The sequence below is a fragment of the Amblyomma maculatum genome, chromosome 8, assembly GCF_055883805.1.
Source record: "Amblyomma maculatum isolate TAMU_Amacu chromosome 8, ASM5588380v1, whole genome shotgun sequence".
Lineage (NCBI taxonomy): Eukaryota > Metazoa > Arthropoda > Arachnida > Ixodida > Ixodidae > Amblyomma > Amblyomma maculatum.
This window is the reverse complement of record NC_139351.1, coordinates 1-19,040: the sequence shown is the minus strand read 5'-3', so window position 1 is coordinate 19,040 and position 19,040 is coordinate 1. Positions and strand designations below refer to the sequence as shown.

At 44.0% G+C, this 19,040-nt stretch overlaps 1 long non-coding RNA gene and 1 pseudogene across 2 annotated transcripts; one reads left to right on the top strand and one right to left on the bottom strand.

Moving 5' to 3' along the window:
* Positions 1 to 431: 431 nt before the first annotated feature.
* LOC146180413 (heat shock protein beta-1-like) lies at positions 432 to 1,077 on the bottom strand (annotated as a pseudogene).
* Positions 1,078 to 8,025: 6,948 nt separating this feature from the next.
* LOC146180412 (uncharacterized) lies at positions 8,026 to 18,565 on the top strand. 2 transcript variants are annotated; one of them, XR_014700070.1, is made up of 4 exons: positions 8,026 to 9,504; positions 11,162 to 11,396; positions 14,250 to 14,428; positions 18,393 to 18,565. It is a non-coding gene; the product is annotated as an uncharacterized LOC146180412 (long non-coding RNA). The 2 variants fall into 2 exon arrangements; XR_014700069.1 differs by having other exon boundaries at positions 9,218 to 9,504; positions 11,162 to 11,277.
* Positions 18,566 to 19,040: the final 475 nt, after the last annotated feature.

The following is a 19,040-nucleotide window of genomic DNA, read 5'->3' as shown; positions in this document are numbered from 1 at the left end:
TTCCGAAGCGGCAGCCATCTTACTTTCAAACGGTCGCAGCACGGCTCGCGTTTTCACTCACTCCGCACGCCATGTGATATATGTTGACCGGTACTATGCTTCAGACGACCAACAATTTTTACAATACGGTAATATACCGTATGCTGACTATCATTACCCACGCTTATATGAACTCTGGTAAATACATCGTCACAGCGGACGCCATCCGTTTGTTTACACGTACTACAGAGGAGGCGCTGGTACTACAGTGCAATATTTTGTATTACTGCGCGCTGCGTGCCTTAGTTTTTTAAATCGCGCACGTTTGTATTTTTTCCACAGAACTCCTAGGCAGAGCGGGCAGAGCATGACACGGCATTTCGTGAATTTCCGCGGGACGAATTGCGTGGAGAGAGTTCCGAAGATCGTCGTACGAACGCGCGTTTACGCTGGTGCGGCTGTGGATTTCATGCAAAGTCGTCGTCTGCTTTATTTAGAGGCGCCCAAAGCGCCGGCTGCAGTTCCTACGCCAGGGCGGGCTTAGGATTAAGCACTCAGGAGCCGCACATACTGAACAAAGGAAATGTTTATAGCATTTTCACACTAAAGCGAAAAATATTTAGTCTCTGGCTATAACAGCTAGAGAATAGCTCTTTGGCTGTCATCGTCAGCTGTCTTGCTCCACATGGATGGGGATGGGCTCGGCTTGTTGCTCTTTCTTCGCCTTGCGAGGTGCCTCGAAGTGTCACCTGACCCCGCTGGAGGTCTTTGGGGTGCACGTAACGACGCGTGAACTCCCGCGCCACGTAGCAGCCACGATCGTCGGACCTCCTCATGCTTACCGTCCGCAGTTTTCACCGTCAGCTCTTCAGGGGCAAGGTTGCGGGCGTCTAACTGCACGGCGAACTTGTGCTGGGTTGTGCACAGAACTCCGCCTCTCATGGGGCACCTTGCCGGTTTTGGTTCTGCTGGTTGAGCATCGGCTGGATGTAAAACCGCTGATGGTAGAACGGGGGGTCGAACAGCTCACCGTAACTTCCGTTCTCGAGTAGGCGCCGAGCCAGGTCCGAGCTAGGTTTGATTCAGCAATGGAAACATGTTAAAGCAGCGCGCTAAACTATTTATTACACGCAATCTGTCGAAGATACAATCAAACGCGCAGCTTTCGAAACGTGCTTATATTGCTAACGTATGCTCAGAGCTCAAGGGCTCAAGCGTTCTGGATTTCTCTGGAATTCACGGGCAGCGGCGACTGCGAGGGCAGCGCCACAAGCCGATTGGTCGATTACATATGGTTACACCGGCCCCGTTCGCCACTGCCGCCGCTTCCGGATTGATATTGATTGATTGAAAACTTTACTGCCACCGATACAGGACCGCTGGGACCAAGGAGGTAGACTGGGTAGACCACATGGAGGAAGGAAGCAACTTGTATAGGGTTTTGAATATTTGGGGGCTGGCATTTAAAACATTCCTGTGCAAAATCTACTACACCATTCGAGCTGAAATAACGTTCACAAAGTAGCAAAATATCGTCTACGTTATCTGATAAGTGATTCAACATTGGTACTTGCCTAGATTTTCGGCCTTTTTGAAATCGAGAAAAAACTGCTCTCGGCGGCGTGCACAATTTTCGCAGAAGAGAGTCGAAAAGCTATTTTAACATGGTGCGTCATCTGTTGGGCAGCGAGGCAAGCGCGCCAACGGCCGGGATGAAGCTTGTCTCACTGCCTGACAGATGACGCACCATGTTAAAATAGCTTTTCGACTCTCTTCTGCGAAAAGTGTTCACGCCGGCGAGAGCAGTTTTTTCTCGATTTCGAGAAATCTAGGCAAGTACCGATGTTGAATCACTTATCAGATAACGTAGACTATATTTTGCTACTTTGTGAACGTTATTTCAGCTCGAATGGGTTAGTAGATTTTACATAGGAAGTTTTTAAATCCCAGCCCCCAAATATTCAAGTCCCTGGACCTTGGAGGAAGGAAAGCTTAGGAGAGGCCCTCACGTAATTTTTTTTTTTAAGCCGGCATGGATGGAATATGGGAGCGTCCCCTTTGAAACGGGGTGGTAGCAGTAGCTATCATGCTCATTTCTCTCCCTATATCTTAATTATTGATTTAGAATGGTTAACTAAACCATCGTTCTATTTATTAAATTTTTGTTCCTACATTAAGTAACATTATGTCACTTCTCTGCTTTTAAGCCACCAATCTTCCAGTCGTTTTTTGCTAGTTTCCACCGCCGGTTTATTCACCCGGTGCCCCGCCGGGGTGGCACAGTGGTAAGACGCCTGACTATTGTCCGGAATTCCCGGGTTCGAACCCGACCTCGGAGGCTGCGTTGCGATGGAGGCGAAACGAAGAGGCGTCCGTGTGCCGTAGCCCTCCACTACGGCTCCTCTCCCACCTTCCTCCCTTCCCTGACGGCGCGGTTCAGGTGTCCACAGAAAACGAGTGAGACAGTTACCGCGCCTTTCCCTTCCAATGAACCAATTATTATTATTATTCACCCGCCCTATCGAAAATCCCACCGTAGATTACCATAAAACCACCATCGTTTTGTGGTGGGTTTATGGTATTTAGAGTGGAAAAACGGTGGCCATGGTGTTTTTTTCGTGTCCATGATGGGCATGCTTTATGGTGGTCAATCTCGACCACCATACTGCCCACATCATGACCACCGAAAAATAACCATGGCCACCATTTTCCACCCTAACCACCAAAAACCCGACTGAATTCGTGGCGCCATACTGGCGATGGTAGCAAAAGGTGTGCATGGTGTGTGATCTTGCTTCTGTGGTGGATACGGTGGTTATGGTTCCCTACGGTGGGGTCATCGTGGGGCAGCCTTGGTGTCAAGGTGGTCAAGGTGGGCGGTAATGAAGAATGGCGGCCAACTTGGCTGGCTCATCTCGTGCATAGCGCACCATATGGCGGTGTGGTAGAACGAAGTATATAGGTATGTCCGACGTATCGAGTCGATTCTTGAGCATTAAAGTGCACGTAGTAGAATGTCCTAAAGCCACGTACATTCGACAAATATACCAGTTATGCTGCTCGCCTTATTCCCCGCAAGCGAGCGTGCAGGCTATATTCGAATGTAGTACATCGGATGCTACATCGGAAGCCGCGATCGCGACGAGGAGCTCACTGGTTTTTCACGCCTCATCTGCCTTCCCACAAACTAAGCAGGTTGATGTCTGCATTGGCCGGTTGTGCGTGGCGGGTGTGCAGCCACGCAAACGACAGCGGCAGTGCCTATACGATTCGCACATCGCCGTGTACAGCGTGCTTGTATAATCGCGTGCCGGCCGCATTCAACGACCGTTCATCCGCGAGGACTGGCCTCGGAAGACGTTTTTATCTTCAAAGAGAACAAATAACTTCACTTATAAAAGATTATACGTCATAGCTAAGTCAACGTATGCCGCCGCCGCCGCCGCGATGTCTATGCACGCTGTGAGCGAAGCTACACGGCCGTGGAAAATCAGAAACATGAAATATCCGTTTCAGGTAAGCTTCGCTTGTAAACTGGGGAAAACATGGCGAAGCCCCAGCACACAGCTTTGTTTTCTCGCAAAATCTCTTATATAGAGTTTAATACAGCTCGGGTGAAAGTAAGCCGAAGAGCCTTCGCTCACGCAGCCGTTGCCGCAGGTTTCATGTGTACGCGTTGCACAAATTCCACGCAATTTCGCATCTCGCAAGCTACGCTGCAGCACCGCGATGTGGTGGCGATCGAAAGAAAAATGAAAGCCCAGCTACTCAGCTTGCGCCTTGCTCATGTATACAGACATGACATTCGCTTCCAGGGAGAACAGTAGTCAGCCTCTGCTATGAAAATGAATGCAATGCAAATTTTGTCAGAGGTACCTATTACGGCTGGAAAAGCAATTTTCTAGCACATGTGCAGTAGCAGTAGTATGTAATTAGTTTATTATATATCCGAAAGGAAGGAAAAGGTGTTTGTCAGCCCCGGTATCTGCTATCTGATATCTGAAGCACCTGAATTGGGACGGCAGAAATAAATGGGTAGTGAGGAAGCAGAAGACGAAATCAAAGAGGTGAGCGATAGGGAGAAAAGAGGAAAAATAAAGATATATACACTATGGCACAATGTGCAGAATCGCGGGCCTTAGCAATAGCTCCAAGTGCAGAGGATCAAATGTATGTGCTGTAGTGGCGTTTCCACATTGTGAAACAAGCTCCATATGCTTGAGCTAGCTGCATATAAGTGGAAGTGGCACATAATATGGAATTAGGAAAAACAACACTGCATGTACTGTCATTCTCTTTCTCCTTGTGAATGTTATGCTGACCCTCATCAGAAGTCTCAAAAGCAGTACAATTCATACAGAGGCTCTCTGAGAGTGCACTTAATTTGAGCACTACATTCCAGCAAAACCCTGTAACACTTTCCATAGGGACATTTTAAATGATGTAACAGCCACATAAAATCTTTTGTAGCCATAGGATACATTTTGGGATTAGCTGCAACGAGATTGCTGATGCATGTGCCATATGAGCTGATAAAAGAAAAAGTAAGGAAATAAGCCTGTCCCAAGAAACTTCGTAACGCCCAGTGTAATATCCCAAAGATAAATAATGGTTGGCATATGATATATGAAAGCAAAAAAATCCACCAAGCCATATGCTGAGTATGTGAACAGTAACAGCATTGTTCAAAGCAGCTTTATGCTGTCTTCAAACAAGGCAATGACACTGTAGCATGTAGTTCTACTTACCCGCTTTAAAAGAGGTATGTATACGAGTATAGTTAAAAAGAAAAATATGTTTTGGGTTTTCAGAACAGGAATAGTTATCATCATCATCATTATCAGCCTGACTATACCCACTGCAGGGCGAAGGTCTCTTCCATATTTCTCTAATGTTATAACCCGGTTCTGTGCTAGCTGTATCCACTTGACCCCTGCGAACTTCTTAACCTCCCCCACCCTTTCTGCTGCCCCCTGCTACACTTTCCTTCCCTTGGAATCCAGTTTGTTACCCTGACTGACCATCGGTTATCCTCTCTTCGCACTACATGTCCTGCCCATGCCCATTTCTTCTTAGTTTCTACTAGAATGTCAGTAACTTGAGTTATTTTTCTGACCCACTCTGCACGCTTCCTATTTCTTAATGTTACCCCTACCATTTTTCGTTCCATAGCCCTCTGAGTTGTCCTCAACTTAAGTAGAACCCTTTTGGTTAGCCTCCACGTTTCAGCCCCATAGGTGAGTACAGGTACGATGCAATACTACTGGACAGGCCGCCATTGGAAACTGACCCTGGCAACGTTTAACGCTAGAACCCTAGCTAGTGATGCTAGTTTAGCAGTGCTGTTAGAGGAACTAGAGGGTATGAAATGGGATGTCATAGGGCTGAGTGAGGATGGTTGTTGTCAGAAACAAGTATTTCTCAAAGAATGCTAGGCCGCTGAAAATATGTAAGCCAGAATCACTTTTGAAAGGTTGTTTTCTTGCAGAGTTGGCAACGAGCATTAGAGGTCGAAATATGGTTTATTCAGTAAGCATTATGGCAGGCAGCATAAAATGCTGAACGCTATTTTCATGTTCACAAGGTATATATGAAGACATTGAGGAAAACAAATGCGTTTTCAATCTTATACTATTCAGACTACAATAAATGCTGATGCTCATGGTGAGAAGCTTACCACAGCAATTTATCCTTGGGGCACACTGTATAGTTTTTGCCAGTTTATAATTATACAAGTTGTTCAATAATTTTGAAAAGTGAGAGGTGCACACATCTAATTTTGCTTTGTCTGCAATTTAACACTTCACAGATACAAAACAAATAGAAAGTACTGTTTGTAAGCTAACTCAAAACTGTCTGATTAAGTATGACTGGTGAAAAGTGGATGCATCATGGCCACTACACTAATAAAAATCATGCCAAAGAAATTCTTGGAGGTACTGAAGAACTCATCCCACACAAAATTTTATTGCTGGAACATCTTTGCTTACCCATATATAAGTGTCCTAAGCAATGTTATCAGAACAAGTATGATAAGCGACCATGTCACAGTTTCCTGAACATCAAAAATAAACGCAGCTATAAGGAGGAGGTGGAAAAACACAAGGAATTGCTTCAGCCTATGAGTGGGGTCTTCATTCCAGAGCTCCACTGACATTACCTAATGAAATGATGTCAATTTAAGGAAATAGCAGAACTCATTTCTGTTCCTTCAGTGATGTTTTACGACTACTGTCAGCTCTCTAAGAGTTACTGAAAGAATAAAATGTCTACAAGAAAAAGACTAACCATGAAGGCAAAATGCAACTTGGAAAGGAGGAACCTGAAATACTTTCACACTTGTAAAGCTTTCATATACATCGATGTCATATGTGCTATGCATAATACTAACAATCAGCCAGATGTGTTCTGGCTGTTTGGATCAAAGGTTTCATCATGGCTGCAGCTGAACATTAAAATATTGATTCAACAAATCTGTAATGCATTACCTAAGCCCTCTAAACTGCATAGAACCCAAGTGCTTTTTGCAAAAAATTACAATTAGCAGATCAACATCAGGTCAATAAATATATTAAAAAATGCGATAATTCTAAGTATAATGAAATAACTATGCACCATCATAAGAAGCAGAGCTAAAAAACAGGACACAGAAAAGAACACAAAGACAAAGTGAGCACAGCCAAGCTCAAAAATTGTGCTATGGCCTGTTTTTTTTTTTGCTTCACAAGATGACGACCAACTATCGAGAAAATACCGTCTCAAGAATTCCATCAGAAATAACTAATAGTGCTTTATAACTTGTGGTGAATTACATTTCCTGCATTTCACCGTACCAAGATAAGGCACAGGACAAAAGGCAGATGCATGCGGTTGTACTCGACGTTTGTTGAAAGCATTACAGCACCCATATAGCCCTCCGCCACCGACTCATTCTCATCTATAATCTAAACAGAATAAGAGTGAGAATGCAGCCATATGCTGAATTAAAATATGTGCCTAAAAGCTAATCAAACAATCTCGCTGGATAACTTGAATTGCAATCAATAGTGCCTCTGTCGAAAAGACAGCAAACAATGCAGTCAAGTTGTTTTCTGAATACAGAGAGAGCTAAGCGCAGCAAAGAGGAACTCTCATTTCTGTTCGAAACCCTGCAATCATGCCTTGTATCTGGGAATTGTACAAACTTTCACTTTATACTGCACACATCACTGACCATAGTAATCATATAGAGCAAAGGAGGTTAAAAAACAAAGGTGAGCTTGGCAACCTGTGTTCATTATATTTTTGTTGTCCTGTCGTTTACTTTGTTAGCATAATTGCAGCCCCACAGTTCACTTCTATGAAGTAGACTTTCTGCTCTTGCCTCGGTAGTGCGAACAGCACGACTATGCAAATAATATAGCGTCCTAATAATATAGTAATAATAATAATTATATAGTGACTGTGAAGCAAAGAAAAGGGTCAACCGGCATGTGAAATGATTGAGTTTGATCAGGCCATATTTCAAGTTAGGGGCACAGATTTGTGATTTCAACACCCTAGAGGCATCACCTACCTGTATAGCAGAATTACGAGGTAATTTAAAAGCAGACATTAATGTGTTATTATGAAGGTCAAGCCAACCTAATGACATACTTGCGGTAACAAGCTGACAATTTTTTTCTAAACTGAACTTCAAGGAATAGGAGAAACAGTGCAAGTGGGAATTGTTTAAGAAAGCATAAGATCAATGAATGAACTAATGGCACACTACAGTTTCGAAACAGTTTCAAAATTTCTTCTTGCATTCATAACCAAGTGCTTGCTTATTCATCCTGCATCGCAAGTTAATGGATAGCTCCACTTTTGCAAACATCGTGAAAATCGGTAAGCTTGGGTAACTACAAGTGGTTAATACTATTAGCAGCTGTCAGTTGTTTGGCATAACTTAGTTTTCCAATGATACTCTCACGATGCACTGTTTTTTTTTTTTTTTTCCCCAAAAGTTGCCAGCAGGCAGGTAGTGGATTGCCAGACTTGTCAAGTATGATCGCAACCATGCAAAACAGCTTTCACAATGTTTCAGATTTTAGTAAGCGCTTAAGGCTCAATTTCCAACTTGGACCCACACAAGTGTGGCCTAAACGGTCAGCAGTTTTGATCTTCATTGCCCACCATGCACACTTGCTGCTGTTGCCCTGGGCACAGAGTTGAATACACGAACATTACAAACCAGTGAAGCTACAAAGGAATCGTTTTGATGCTGAACTTTTTTTTTTTTCCGCCTTCAAGTAACCACTTCCGTGAAGTAATTCTACGTCAATAAGATATGTAGCTATAAATAATTACGTACACTGCCTCCCGGCAGCGAATACAAAATTTCAAACGTACCAATGGGTTTTTTTTTTAATTTTTTTCTAAACAGTAGGTGCGATCTTCGCCGCTCCAAGCCCAAATTCCGAACACAGCTTCATGCACTTTCTTCCAGACGAGACAGCCACTCGAGGAAAGCTTCGAAATGGCTGTTTCCGCTTCACTGTGCCCTCCCCACATACAATTGCTGCGTGCCAATCTACAAACACAGGCGTTTCTCGCTTCGTTTTATGGATGAGTGACGCACTTGGCCCATCGTACACGACACGCACACAGGCACGTAGAAACACGGCTTATTTATTTACAAACACGGGGGTTCCTCGCATCGGCTTATTAATGAATGGCACGCTTGTGGCCGATCGTACGAAACGTGCGCTCGCGCGCTGAAACACGGATTATCTACAAACACAGATGCTTTTCGCGTGGCTAGCGTGGCATGCTTGAGGCTGATCGTACTACACGACTATAGCCTCATTTGACACGACATGCACACGCGCACGTACACAGCTTGTCACACGCCATGAAGCTTCTTGGTGTTCCGACGGCAAGGCAGGTTGCTTCAGTTGTCACTTGCGACGTTGCACTCAGAGTATCACAAACGTTTACACATTTTATACGGGTGCGATCAAAAATCAGCTGACCGGGGATTGCCAAACCCACCGTAACAAGATTATCCCTCTCAAAGCGCGCCGTCTGTAGCTTGCAGTTTAGTTCATAATTTTACCGCTGTCGGTTAGCGCTGCATACCATACACTAAAATAAAAGAAACAGAGTGAGAAATAGTAATTGTTTCTAATTTTGAACCCATTAGCTTTTAAATAATGTTAAAATATTGAGTGGTGTCGAAAAGGCGTAATATTATAAATAGTAAGCCATTGGAGAAGTTAATAAATAAAAAAAGATGAGTGAGTAAGAGACACTTAACGGCCACTTGGCGAACCGGTCACGAAAAATGTGGTCGAAAAATGGGCTTGCGACGTAGGTGGGCGCAACGGCCGCGGCAGCCGCGATACAGCTTTGCTGTTTGGAAATACACTGCTCGTAAGCTTGTATGCTTGTAAGATGTACGGTTGAATCTGAAGATGGCCACTTTTCCCGGGCGCACGTCCAGCGTCTTCGGAGCAAAGTAACGACGTAAGGACGAGCGCGGTGCTGTCGTCACTAGCAAAGCCGGTGAGTATTTTGCCCGTTGGTTTGATTTTCCGCTCGCATTCCATTCTTGCTGGGCTCTAGGGTACTGGACGCAAAAATGAAAGAGCGAATCTGACACAGCGCATTGTACAAATGTGGAAATTACAGACTTTGGATCGCGCGTCGCGGAGTGAAATGCACGTGCAATTTCTCGAGCGACCGTTGTGGGCTACATTGAATGAGCAGGGATTGATTTTGACAGCGTATGAAGAATAAAAACGGAGAGGGCCACAGCTAGTTTACAGCGCGTATCTATTTATGCAGGAACATGAGTTGTTGCTTCGGGCTTCTTGAAAGACCCCCAGTGAGCGATTCTGAACACCGCGTTGACGATAGCCACATATAAGCCCCAAACGCGTACAACTCGGCGGCTTGTGAGGGCTCGTACTGAGAAGCAGCGTGCTAAATTCGACTCGATATAAGGTGAGGACGAAATATTTTGTCAGGACGTGAACTCATTTTCTTTATTTTGAAGGAATGGTGAGTCGGCTACCTCCGCAATGATTTTATGAAAGCGGTAGGTTTTCAATACAACTGCAGCTGGCACCAGCTGGCACTTGGTAACCGCGGTTACCAGAACTTTGTGTTTTATTTACTGCTAACATATTTCAGAATTCGTATGTTTATAATTGGAAAAATTATCCTAATAATCGTAGTAATTTCATTCATAGTATGCACCTTAGCATTGGCACGTGGCTGTGTACTATAAACTGACGGGTGCACTCTCGTGGTAATGATTTGTTGCTACACTACGTATATATTTATTTGCAAACACTGAAACATGGAATTCTGGGCTATGGGCAGGTTTACACGAGGCATTATACGTAGAAAATAACGGTAGGTGAGAAAAAGGATTATGACAAAGGCCTGAACCAAATGGCACAAAATTTAATTATGCATTCACCTTTGGAGATTAATTTATTTTAAGACTGTGCCAAACTAACATTAGTGTAGTGTGCTGGTTCCAGTTAACAAACTATTAGATTTTGCTAATCTCAAGAAAGTGGCATTTAGAGCGTAGAAAACTACTTAAGCAACTGCGGTAAGGTCTCGACAAATGCCTGGCACATACAGGGTGGCTGCACAGTTTAAAAGATCACTGAACAGGGGTAGAAGGGGAGCCTCAGATCTTAACCCAAGCCAACGTTTCGACAAGTGGATTTGTCTTCGTCTAGCTGCCCAAATGAAGACAAGTCCTCTTTATAGAACTGTGGCTCGACTTGCAAACTGAGGCATCCTCTCAACCTTCGTTCAGTGCTCTGGCACATACAGGGATAGAAAAGAAAAAATTTACAGTTCAGAGTTTAATGCGGGGAAACAAGTTTAAGGCCATGCGGCACATTAGTAGTACGCCACGCAGCAGCCTGAAAATGTCTTGTAATAACCTCTGTGTGAATGTGAAATTTGAATTTCCTTGTAGGGAGCCAGTACTAATGCGTTTAACTATCTTGCTTGAGGTTAATTTTCTTTATCGACCCAGCACGTTGTCTCTCTGCCATACTGATATTGCTGCAGGACTAGAAAAACTTTATTGCCATATGAAATATACCTTTAGGTGCAGCTATTGCCTTGTTTAGTCTTATTTCATCTGACATAAAGGCAAAAAAATGCACCAATTTTACCATACATCTTCATGCAGGTGTTAAAACTTGGCATCTGATGGAGTCCGTCTCCCAAGCTTCATAGCTGGATCTTTGTGTAACAAAGACTGCAGGCATGGTTCATGCTGGAAGCTGCACTTTCCAGCCATTCAAGGTCTGCACTGCATGGATGCTACTTTCATTTCTGGGCACATCACTACTCCAGTCTGTAACATGGTACAGTGCCAGCTGACCTGACAGTGCTGTTTTGCTGGGTCATTGTTATTTGTACAGGTGTGTTATTGTGAGCCTCAATTGCATCATGTATGTTTACTGGATTAATATAGACATACTCATGTTACTTTTGTTAGGGCCATCAGCATGCTTAACCCGAATGCTCAACAGCGTGCCCTAAACTGACGCAGGCATTGCAAAGTGTTGGCCACTGAAGCTGAGACAAGGCCTCAGCATATTTGTGGTGGCTGACGACAGCTGGAGTGCAGTTTGATACAAGTTGTTTTCGACTTTCTGAGGGAGTGTACTCTTGACAAGGCTGTAACACTGCAACTGCATTTTGCTCGTGTCTGCAGCCGAACATGTTACAGTTTGCTTATCTAGTCAACCTTACATGCTGTGTGTGACTGCTCGTGCTCCCTTTTTTTTTTTTCCTGCTTGAAACAAAGTTTAGGAAAGGAGGAGCGAATGTGGATTCATGGTGTTTATAAAGTTGAATGACAAATACATATTCTGGCTACAGTTCAGCTTTTTGAGGCCAAACTTCTTTATTCTCAGGTTCATGACTTCATGAGCTTTGATTCTAAACCTGAAATGTGCATGAGCAGTCACACATCATGTCAAATTTAAGCAAACTTCGTGTTTTCTGTGTGCGCATGTAATTTTCTTAGTGTGTAATTTTCATCTGAATACTCAGTACACTACAGAATGCTTGCACGTTAGGTGTTTTTCATGTAAGTTATTTATTGAAACTGAGGGGAAATAGTCTCTTCCCGAATAGTACATATCAAAGGTGAAACTATAGCCTAACAGAAAAACACACTCACATGGAAGGCAACAAGACACAAGGTTGACCAACAACTCATCCCCTTATTCCAGGGTGCAGACGAATATAAATGTGAAAGGGAGAGGGAATGTGGGGCATTATTAACACAAAAAAATGACGTGCGTGAGATTAAAAGCTAAAACCAATGTGAGGAAACGCGGCTGAAACACAAGCGCCGCGATAACAAAAGGGGGGGCGGTGGGTGGAACGGTGATGGCTGGAGACACCAATGAGAGCCAACTTAGTCAAGCACTAGGGTGCTAAAAACTTGTACAACTGTCCGAGGTATTTCTTCTTTTCGACGAGTGCCACAAGACAGTGCTGATGAAGATCCCCGTAGTCATTAATTGCCACCGCTTCCAGCGCTGCCTGCATTCACTGCACATTCTTGTTGTGGGCTCCCAATGCTTGCAGTGTTGAGACAAATGCCCCCCTCCCGAGAAGCATTGTTGGAATACCTTGCGTGCTTCTTTGCTCGTTCATTATAGCACCTACCAATCTGTTTTACGTACACTTTACCACACTAGATGGGAAACCTGAAGCCAACACCACTTCACAACCACGCATATCGCACCTGGGCACCTTTTCAATATTATTAACCTTTGAGCACATTAAAACGCTTAGGGGGGCATACATCTCAGCACTGCAAGCATTGCAAGCCCACAGGATCTGCCCACTGGTGCACGAGCTGACCTGCTTGGCTAGGAAGAGCACCCAGGTAACTCAAAACGTGCTGGAAGCAGTGGCAATTAATGACTATTAGCATGGCCTCTGTGGCACCTACTGAAGAAGAGCAGAAATGTCTTGGACAGTCCTACAAGTTTTTAGTGCCCTAGTGTTTGACTAAGTTGGTTTTCTTGTTTGTGCTTCTAGCCGCCCCAACCTCTTCCCCCCCCCCCCCCTTTTTTTTTTGTTGTCGTCGCTTGTGTTTAGCCACATTTCTTCACGCATTGGTTTTAGATTTAATCTCTTCCAGGTTGGCCTTTTACAGCACCCATGTTCATACATTTTCTTCTTTATATTCTGCTCTTATCCTGCGGCATTGACTTCATTTATTTCATTGTGACAACTGAGTGCATTTTTCGTGTTAACGCCCTTCACTTCTTTATCCTCTTCCTTTTGCTTTCATATTCTTGTGCATCCTTGAACAAAGATTAGTTGTTAGTCAGCCTCATGTACTTTCGTATTCCTTGTGTCTTTTTCTGTTAGGCTATAGCTTCAACTTTGACATGAAACAACTAGCTCAGATCTAGATCATCCTGGAGTAGTAAATGTTCTGGCTAAAGATTTCATAATACTCAGATATTTCGAGCTGAGTTTTTAAAAGCTTAAAGATGACACCTTGAACTGAAAAAAAAAAAAAAAAACTAAATCGATAATGAATGATTTTGCAGTGACAAGTTCTTCATGCATAATATAGAAGTACAGCTCATATACATTTTTTTTTTTTTTTTCAGAAATTTTAAAGGTTTGTATTATTTTTATGGACACTTAACTCCCTGACAACTTTCTTGTGTTTGACAGCGAAGGCTACACAAGAAAGGGAATGAGTCCAGCCTTTGTCTCCATGCCACTGACAGTGGGTTGTTCAGGGGAGAGGTGATGAGGGGAGGTTGAAAGGATGGTGCGGGTTTTTTGCTGTCCCGACAGTATGGGGGCAAAAGCCTATTTCTTTCCCTTTCTTGTGTAGCCTTCACTGCATAGCCACTGAGTTTTCCATGAATACAGTCGTACAGTAGTCAGAAAAATTCAAAAGGCTATCACATGATAGGATCTTTAACCCCTAGATAAGGAAATGGCTTTTGACTGTAGTAAATGCTGCAAATTATAAAAAAAACATTGAGAGGGTCAAGCATCCAGATGCATTCAACATGGAATGGCCATAAAGAAAGGATGTATTATTATTGTGGTTACTGCACTGTTCTGTCAGAATAATCTCGGGTTCTTCCTGTATGCATTGTAAGTGCACATTATTAGCTATGCCTATAGAAAAGCTGATACAAACCCACTGTGCATGGCATTTTCAAGCTATTAAGTTTTCTGTATCATTCTTGCAATGTGCCTGAGAGCCACCTTTATAACTGCAGGTGTGGTTATGGCTGGGCTGCTTGTGCCACTCAACACCGATTTGGTCCTGGAAATTGCTGGAACACCTTGGATGCGTGAAAGAGCTGCTGTCCAGAGCCTAACTGCGGAAGCCTGTTGCTACATTGCAGGCTCAACTACCATGGAGCACACCATGCCATTTTAGTCGACATATTCAAAAGTAAGTGAACTTTCCCAGTAGAAATTCTATTATACTGAATATATTTTCAGTATTTTAGGATATGTACTTAGTACTTAGATCATCTTAGCATGAGCCACTTTGGTGCTTTAAACCCCATGAACCAAGCAAGGCTGAATTTGAGAAAGATGGCTTCAGAGTATGAAAGAGCACTGAAGAAGGGTAGAGGAGAAGCCTCAGTTTGCAAGCTGAGCCAGTGTTGTGACAAGGGGACTTGTCCTTGTCTGGGTAGCACCATCATAACTAGCAGGGTTTAAATGCACTTTTGCCTCAGAAGAACGAAAGTTAGGGAGGGAGAAGAAAGAAGCAAGGCAAGGAGTGAGAGAATGTTTCCTCGGGGTATGAATTTATGAGCCTGGAACCGGTGAACCCTGTGACCTGAAAACGAAAATAAAAAGTGGCAGTAGCAGAAAAAGGTATAATTCAAGGTAGATAATGACTCAGCATTTAAAGCAGGTTTAAGGGGTACTCAACTTCTGACTTTTTTTTGGGGGGGGGGGGGGGGGGGAGGTTTTCGTAGTCCGGTTTGAGCGAAGGACCTGCAGATGCTCCCTTCGTCTGATGCGTGCATATGAGTGCATTGAGACAATTCAGTAAAAGCTTGGTAGGGTAGTAAAGGAAACAAAAAGATAGTGTGGCTAGATATTGTTAATTTTCGAAAGGAGCAAGAGAAAGTCACTGCTTGCAATGGAAGTCGGCATCGCAGTGTAGTAGCGCAGTCCCGAGTCCCATCGTTCCGTGCGGTGTGCGCCACCAGCAACGACAGGCATTGGCATTGCCATTGCATGACACATCTCCAGGGATTGTTGCCTCATGCTGTTGCGCCTGTATGCGCAAAAGCATCGCTGCCGCTCGGCGATGCCTCCGCTCGCCACTTCGCTGTAAGCGGGTCAAGCTCTTCGTGCACTTCGAGTCATGCGGCTTAAAATGAATGCATTTTGGTCGGGACCGAAAGATACTTCGAATAAAACGATATCGTTATAACGAGGGATTACTGTAGTGCAAATATCTCGAAAGGAAAATTAGAATTCCTTACATACATTCCCTCTGCACTATAGTTAGTAGGGACAACATCCCCATAAAGCATTAATTGTACAGTTTATTCTCAGCATGTGTAAAATCCACTACCTCCCCCCCCCCCCCCCCCCCTTCTTCAGACAACAGCAAAGCTGCAAGTGTTTTTCTAAACACGTTTCCTTGTCACCACTGCTTTGGCTCCACTTGAATCCTTTTCTTCAGATAATGTCTCGCTAGGCAGGTGTAGTCTACTCTGATTTGCTTTTTTTTTTCTATTGCCCTCTTCTGGAAAGCTCAGTATTCCCTTGTGGCCATATATCTTGTTAGATCTCTTTACGATGCCTGTCTGTATCCTTTCAAGAAACAGGTGTCATAATCCAACCTGCTTCAGGTGGTTATCTTGTAGCTTATCCTGCTGCTGCCACTCTTTATTTTCGTTTTAGGTCACCTTGTCACAGGTTGCAGGCTCATAGAAATTGATACCCAAGGAAATATTCTTTCACTTCTAGCCCTGCTTCAAGCTTGCATCTGTACAAGACATGGCAGAACAGAATTTGTCAAGGTACATGGGTGCCTTCAAACGTTATTAGCACTGTCTTGGTCTTTCTCATCATGCAAGTGGAAAGGATCGTCGCATGCCGCGGTTGAAGAGTTTATAAATGTTCGGTTTCCGAAAGACCTTTCCCAGTTTCGTGAATTACGTCCCGGTACGAATTCACGGGGGCCATCATGCAAGATTGGATGATATGAGTTTTGGCTTGAATGAATAACGAGGTAACTGCTGCTACCTTTTGCGCAGTGAATTCGTTGGTGCTCTTCAGAAGGATGACATTCTGGTGGTACTTGATTTTCAGAGTTCTTTCTAGCCCTCCCTCTTCCCTACCTGGCTTTTGTACAGAAGCAAAGGTGCATTTAAACCCTGCAGTAATGATTGAACTGCCCAGATGAGAAGTTCTCTTGTCAAAATATTGGCTCAGCTTGCAAACTCCAACTTGCCCTAGACCCTTCTTCACAGCTCTTTTATAAACCAACCAGCCTACTTACTTTAGCTTGCATAGCCATATACTATAAAAAAAGATGTTCTCTCTGTCAAGCAACAATAAATTGTGGATTGAGGTGAAGATGTTTCTGACATAGACTGCTGCACCACTGTCAGGCTAAGTTAATGTACACCTTTTGACCCTATGCAGTATTTTTGAACATCAGCTTCTGCCTAGTGCATGATATGGAATTTTGTAGGCTGTGCACTAGCCTTAACTTTGCATAATTTTGAGTGTCTGCTGCAATAGTCTAATGTGACTAGTGGTGGTGATCCACTTGGTCTGAAGCAGCCTGAGTTGTAATGACACACCTTGCATTGACCAAGGGGCGGCACCTAATGTCTGCTGGCTGTCTTGCCCGTGTGTGCAAACTGTTCAGCTATGGTATACAAAAGCACATAGAAAGTTCTGTTAAATTAAAACAAACATGGAATGCATGTTTGAAATGAACAATACCAAATAAAGAGGCAGAAGTGAACTGTTTTGTGACTATATTTCAGCAACCCTTTGGCCTTCAGTTATGACCAATACAATAGTTAAGCAATTAAACATACTTATGCAAAAAATATGGTTCACTGCATTTTCTACCTGTTATATCACGAGATGTAAGTTTGGTTTGGCTCTTTAGGTTTAATGTCCCAAAGTGGCTAAGGCTATGAGAGACACCATAGTGGCGGGTTCAGGAAATTTCGACCACCTGGGGCTCTTTAATGTGCACTGATATCGGACAGCACAGGGGCACCTTGCTTTTTCCATCCATCAAGAAGCGGCTGCTATGGCCCAGAAATAAATATAAAGTGCTAACCGCATGAGTGACACTTCACGGCGGTGGGCTGAAGGCGCGCTTCTTTGGGGAAAGGCCGCGGCGCTGTTCTAGATCAGCCGTCGTCAAACTGTTCTCTCTCATTCCTTCCGCGCGTGGCTCGAAAAACGTTGCGCATCAAATTGCCGAGGGTGGTGCGATAGTCTTTGGGGAAGGACCAGTGAAATTGGAGTTCGATGTACGATGCAGCTTCCCTATACTTTTGCATGGAGTTTTCAAGGGGATATTCCACAAGTTTGATGGAACCATAATTCGAATTATCCTGGTTCAGCTCTAGTCATTATCTGCGAGTACTTGCCAAATCTACCCTATCCCATCATATTTTTCGTTATTCTCCTTTCGTTGTCTAGATCTGTTCTTACTGCCTGTCCTAAGTATATATATTCTTGCTACTTTTAGTACTTCGCTACCTATTGGTAAACTGCTATTCCTTCCCGAGGCTGTTAAACATTACTGCAGTGGGTTTTTTTTGCAGTGGGTTAAAATGTTAAGCATGGAGGTTGAAAGCAAAATGCAGTTTCTCAAAGCGAAATAAACTCAGGACTACAGAAATTGAGAGCTTGTTCGAGAGGTAGAAAGCGAGAGAGTGTTTACAGTTTACCAGGTTCGTTGACGCCGGCATTTTTGAAACTCGAAACTTGGGCTGCACTGCTGGCTGGGCATCTATGCAAAGCATCTACCAAGTGAGCTGCGCAGTGCTGCGAGGAGCCAAATTCTTTCAGCAGCATGCACACCGGTGCCAGCATGTTGCCTCTCCCCCATCTCCTCTGCAGGCCATGGTGTGGCTTATCAAGTGCATGCCTTTTAGAGGCTAAGTTATAGCCTTGACTCAAATTTGTGTGACCTGCTATCGAAACGTCTCCCCCCCATCTAAAGGGGTCCAATGGCTGAAAACCACTGTTCTAACATGCACAGTGCTACAGGGCTGTGTCAAAATGGAACTGCCATGTTTCATTTTGCTATTTTTGTGTACTACCACTTGCATAGCCATATGCAAGATCTATTTGTGTATGGCATGGGCTGATGAAGGAGAATTGAAAAGATACATGTGTTTTCTTTTTTTCAGATTGTCTGATGCAGTACATAGCAAAACATCCGAAAACAGATGTGCCTGATGAAGTACAAATTCAGTCATGCCGTCAACATCTGCGGCGCTTCTTCATTGAGGCCAGCCGGCAAGGACATCGCAGGAAAATCTCAGTTGCCGATGATTCCAATAAAGCTGGAATCTGAGCTCGACTTTCTATATGCTGCTTATTCAGTGCGTGCTTCAGTAGGTGAGCCATTTCTGCTGCTACCTGGATGCACAGAAGCTGTAAGCTTGCATGCTCAGTATATCACTTAGCAGGTTAGCAAATACAGCATCGGCTCCTTAGCCATCAGGGAAAATAGGGGCACTACCAGCATTCTGTATTTTCTTCACCAATGAACTGTAACTATATGTGGTACACAAGATGACACACCATTCAGTGTGCTGTACCAAGGCCGGTCTCGAGGGAGAGCGCGCTTCTCTTCTCTTACGGCCTCACCTAGTGGGGTCTGTTTTGACCTCCCGCCGCACCTCGGTGGGGTCGCCACCGCCCCACTGCTGTGCCTCTGCTAAAGCCGTTCATGCGCAAAGGAAACGCACTCGCTCTTTGTCCAGCCCGCGTCAGATGCAACCGGCAGGTCCTGACATTTCACTCCTTTGGTTTATACAAAGATGCCATAATCA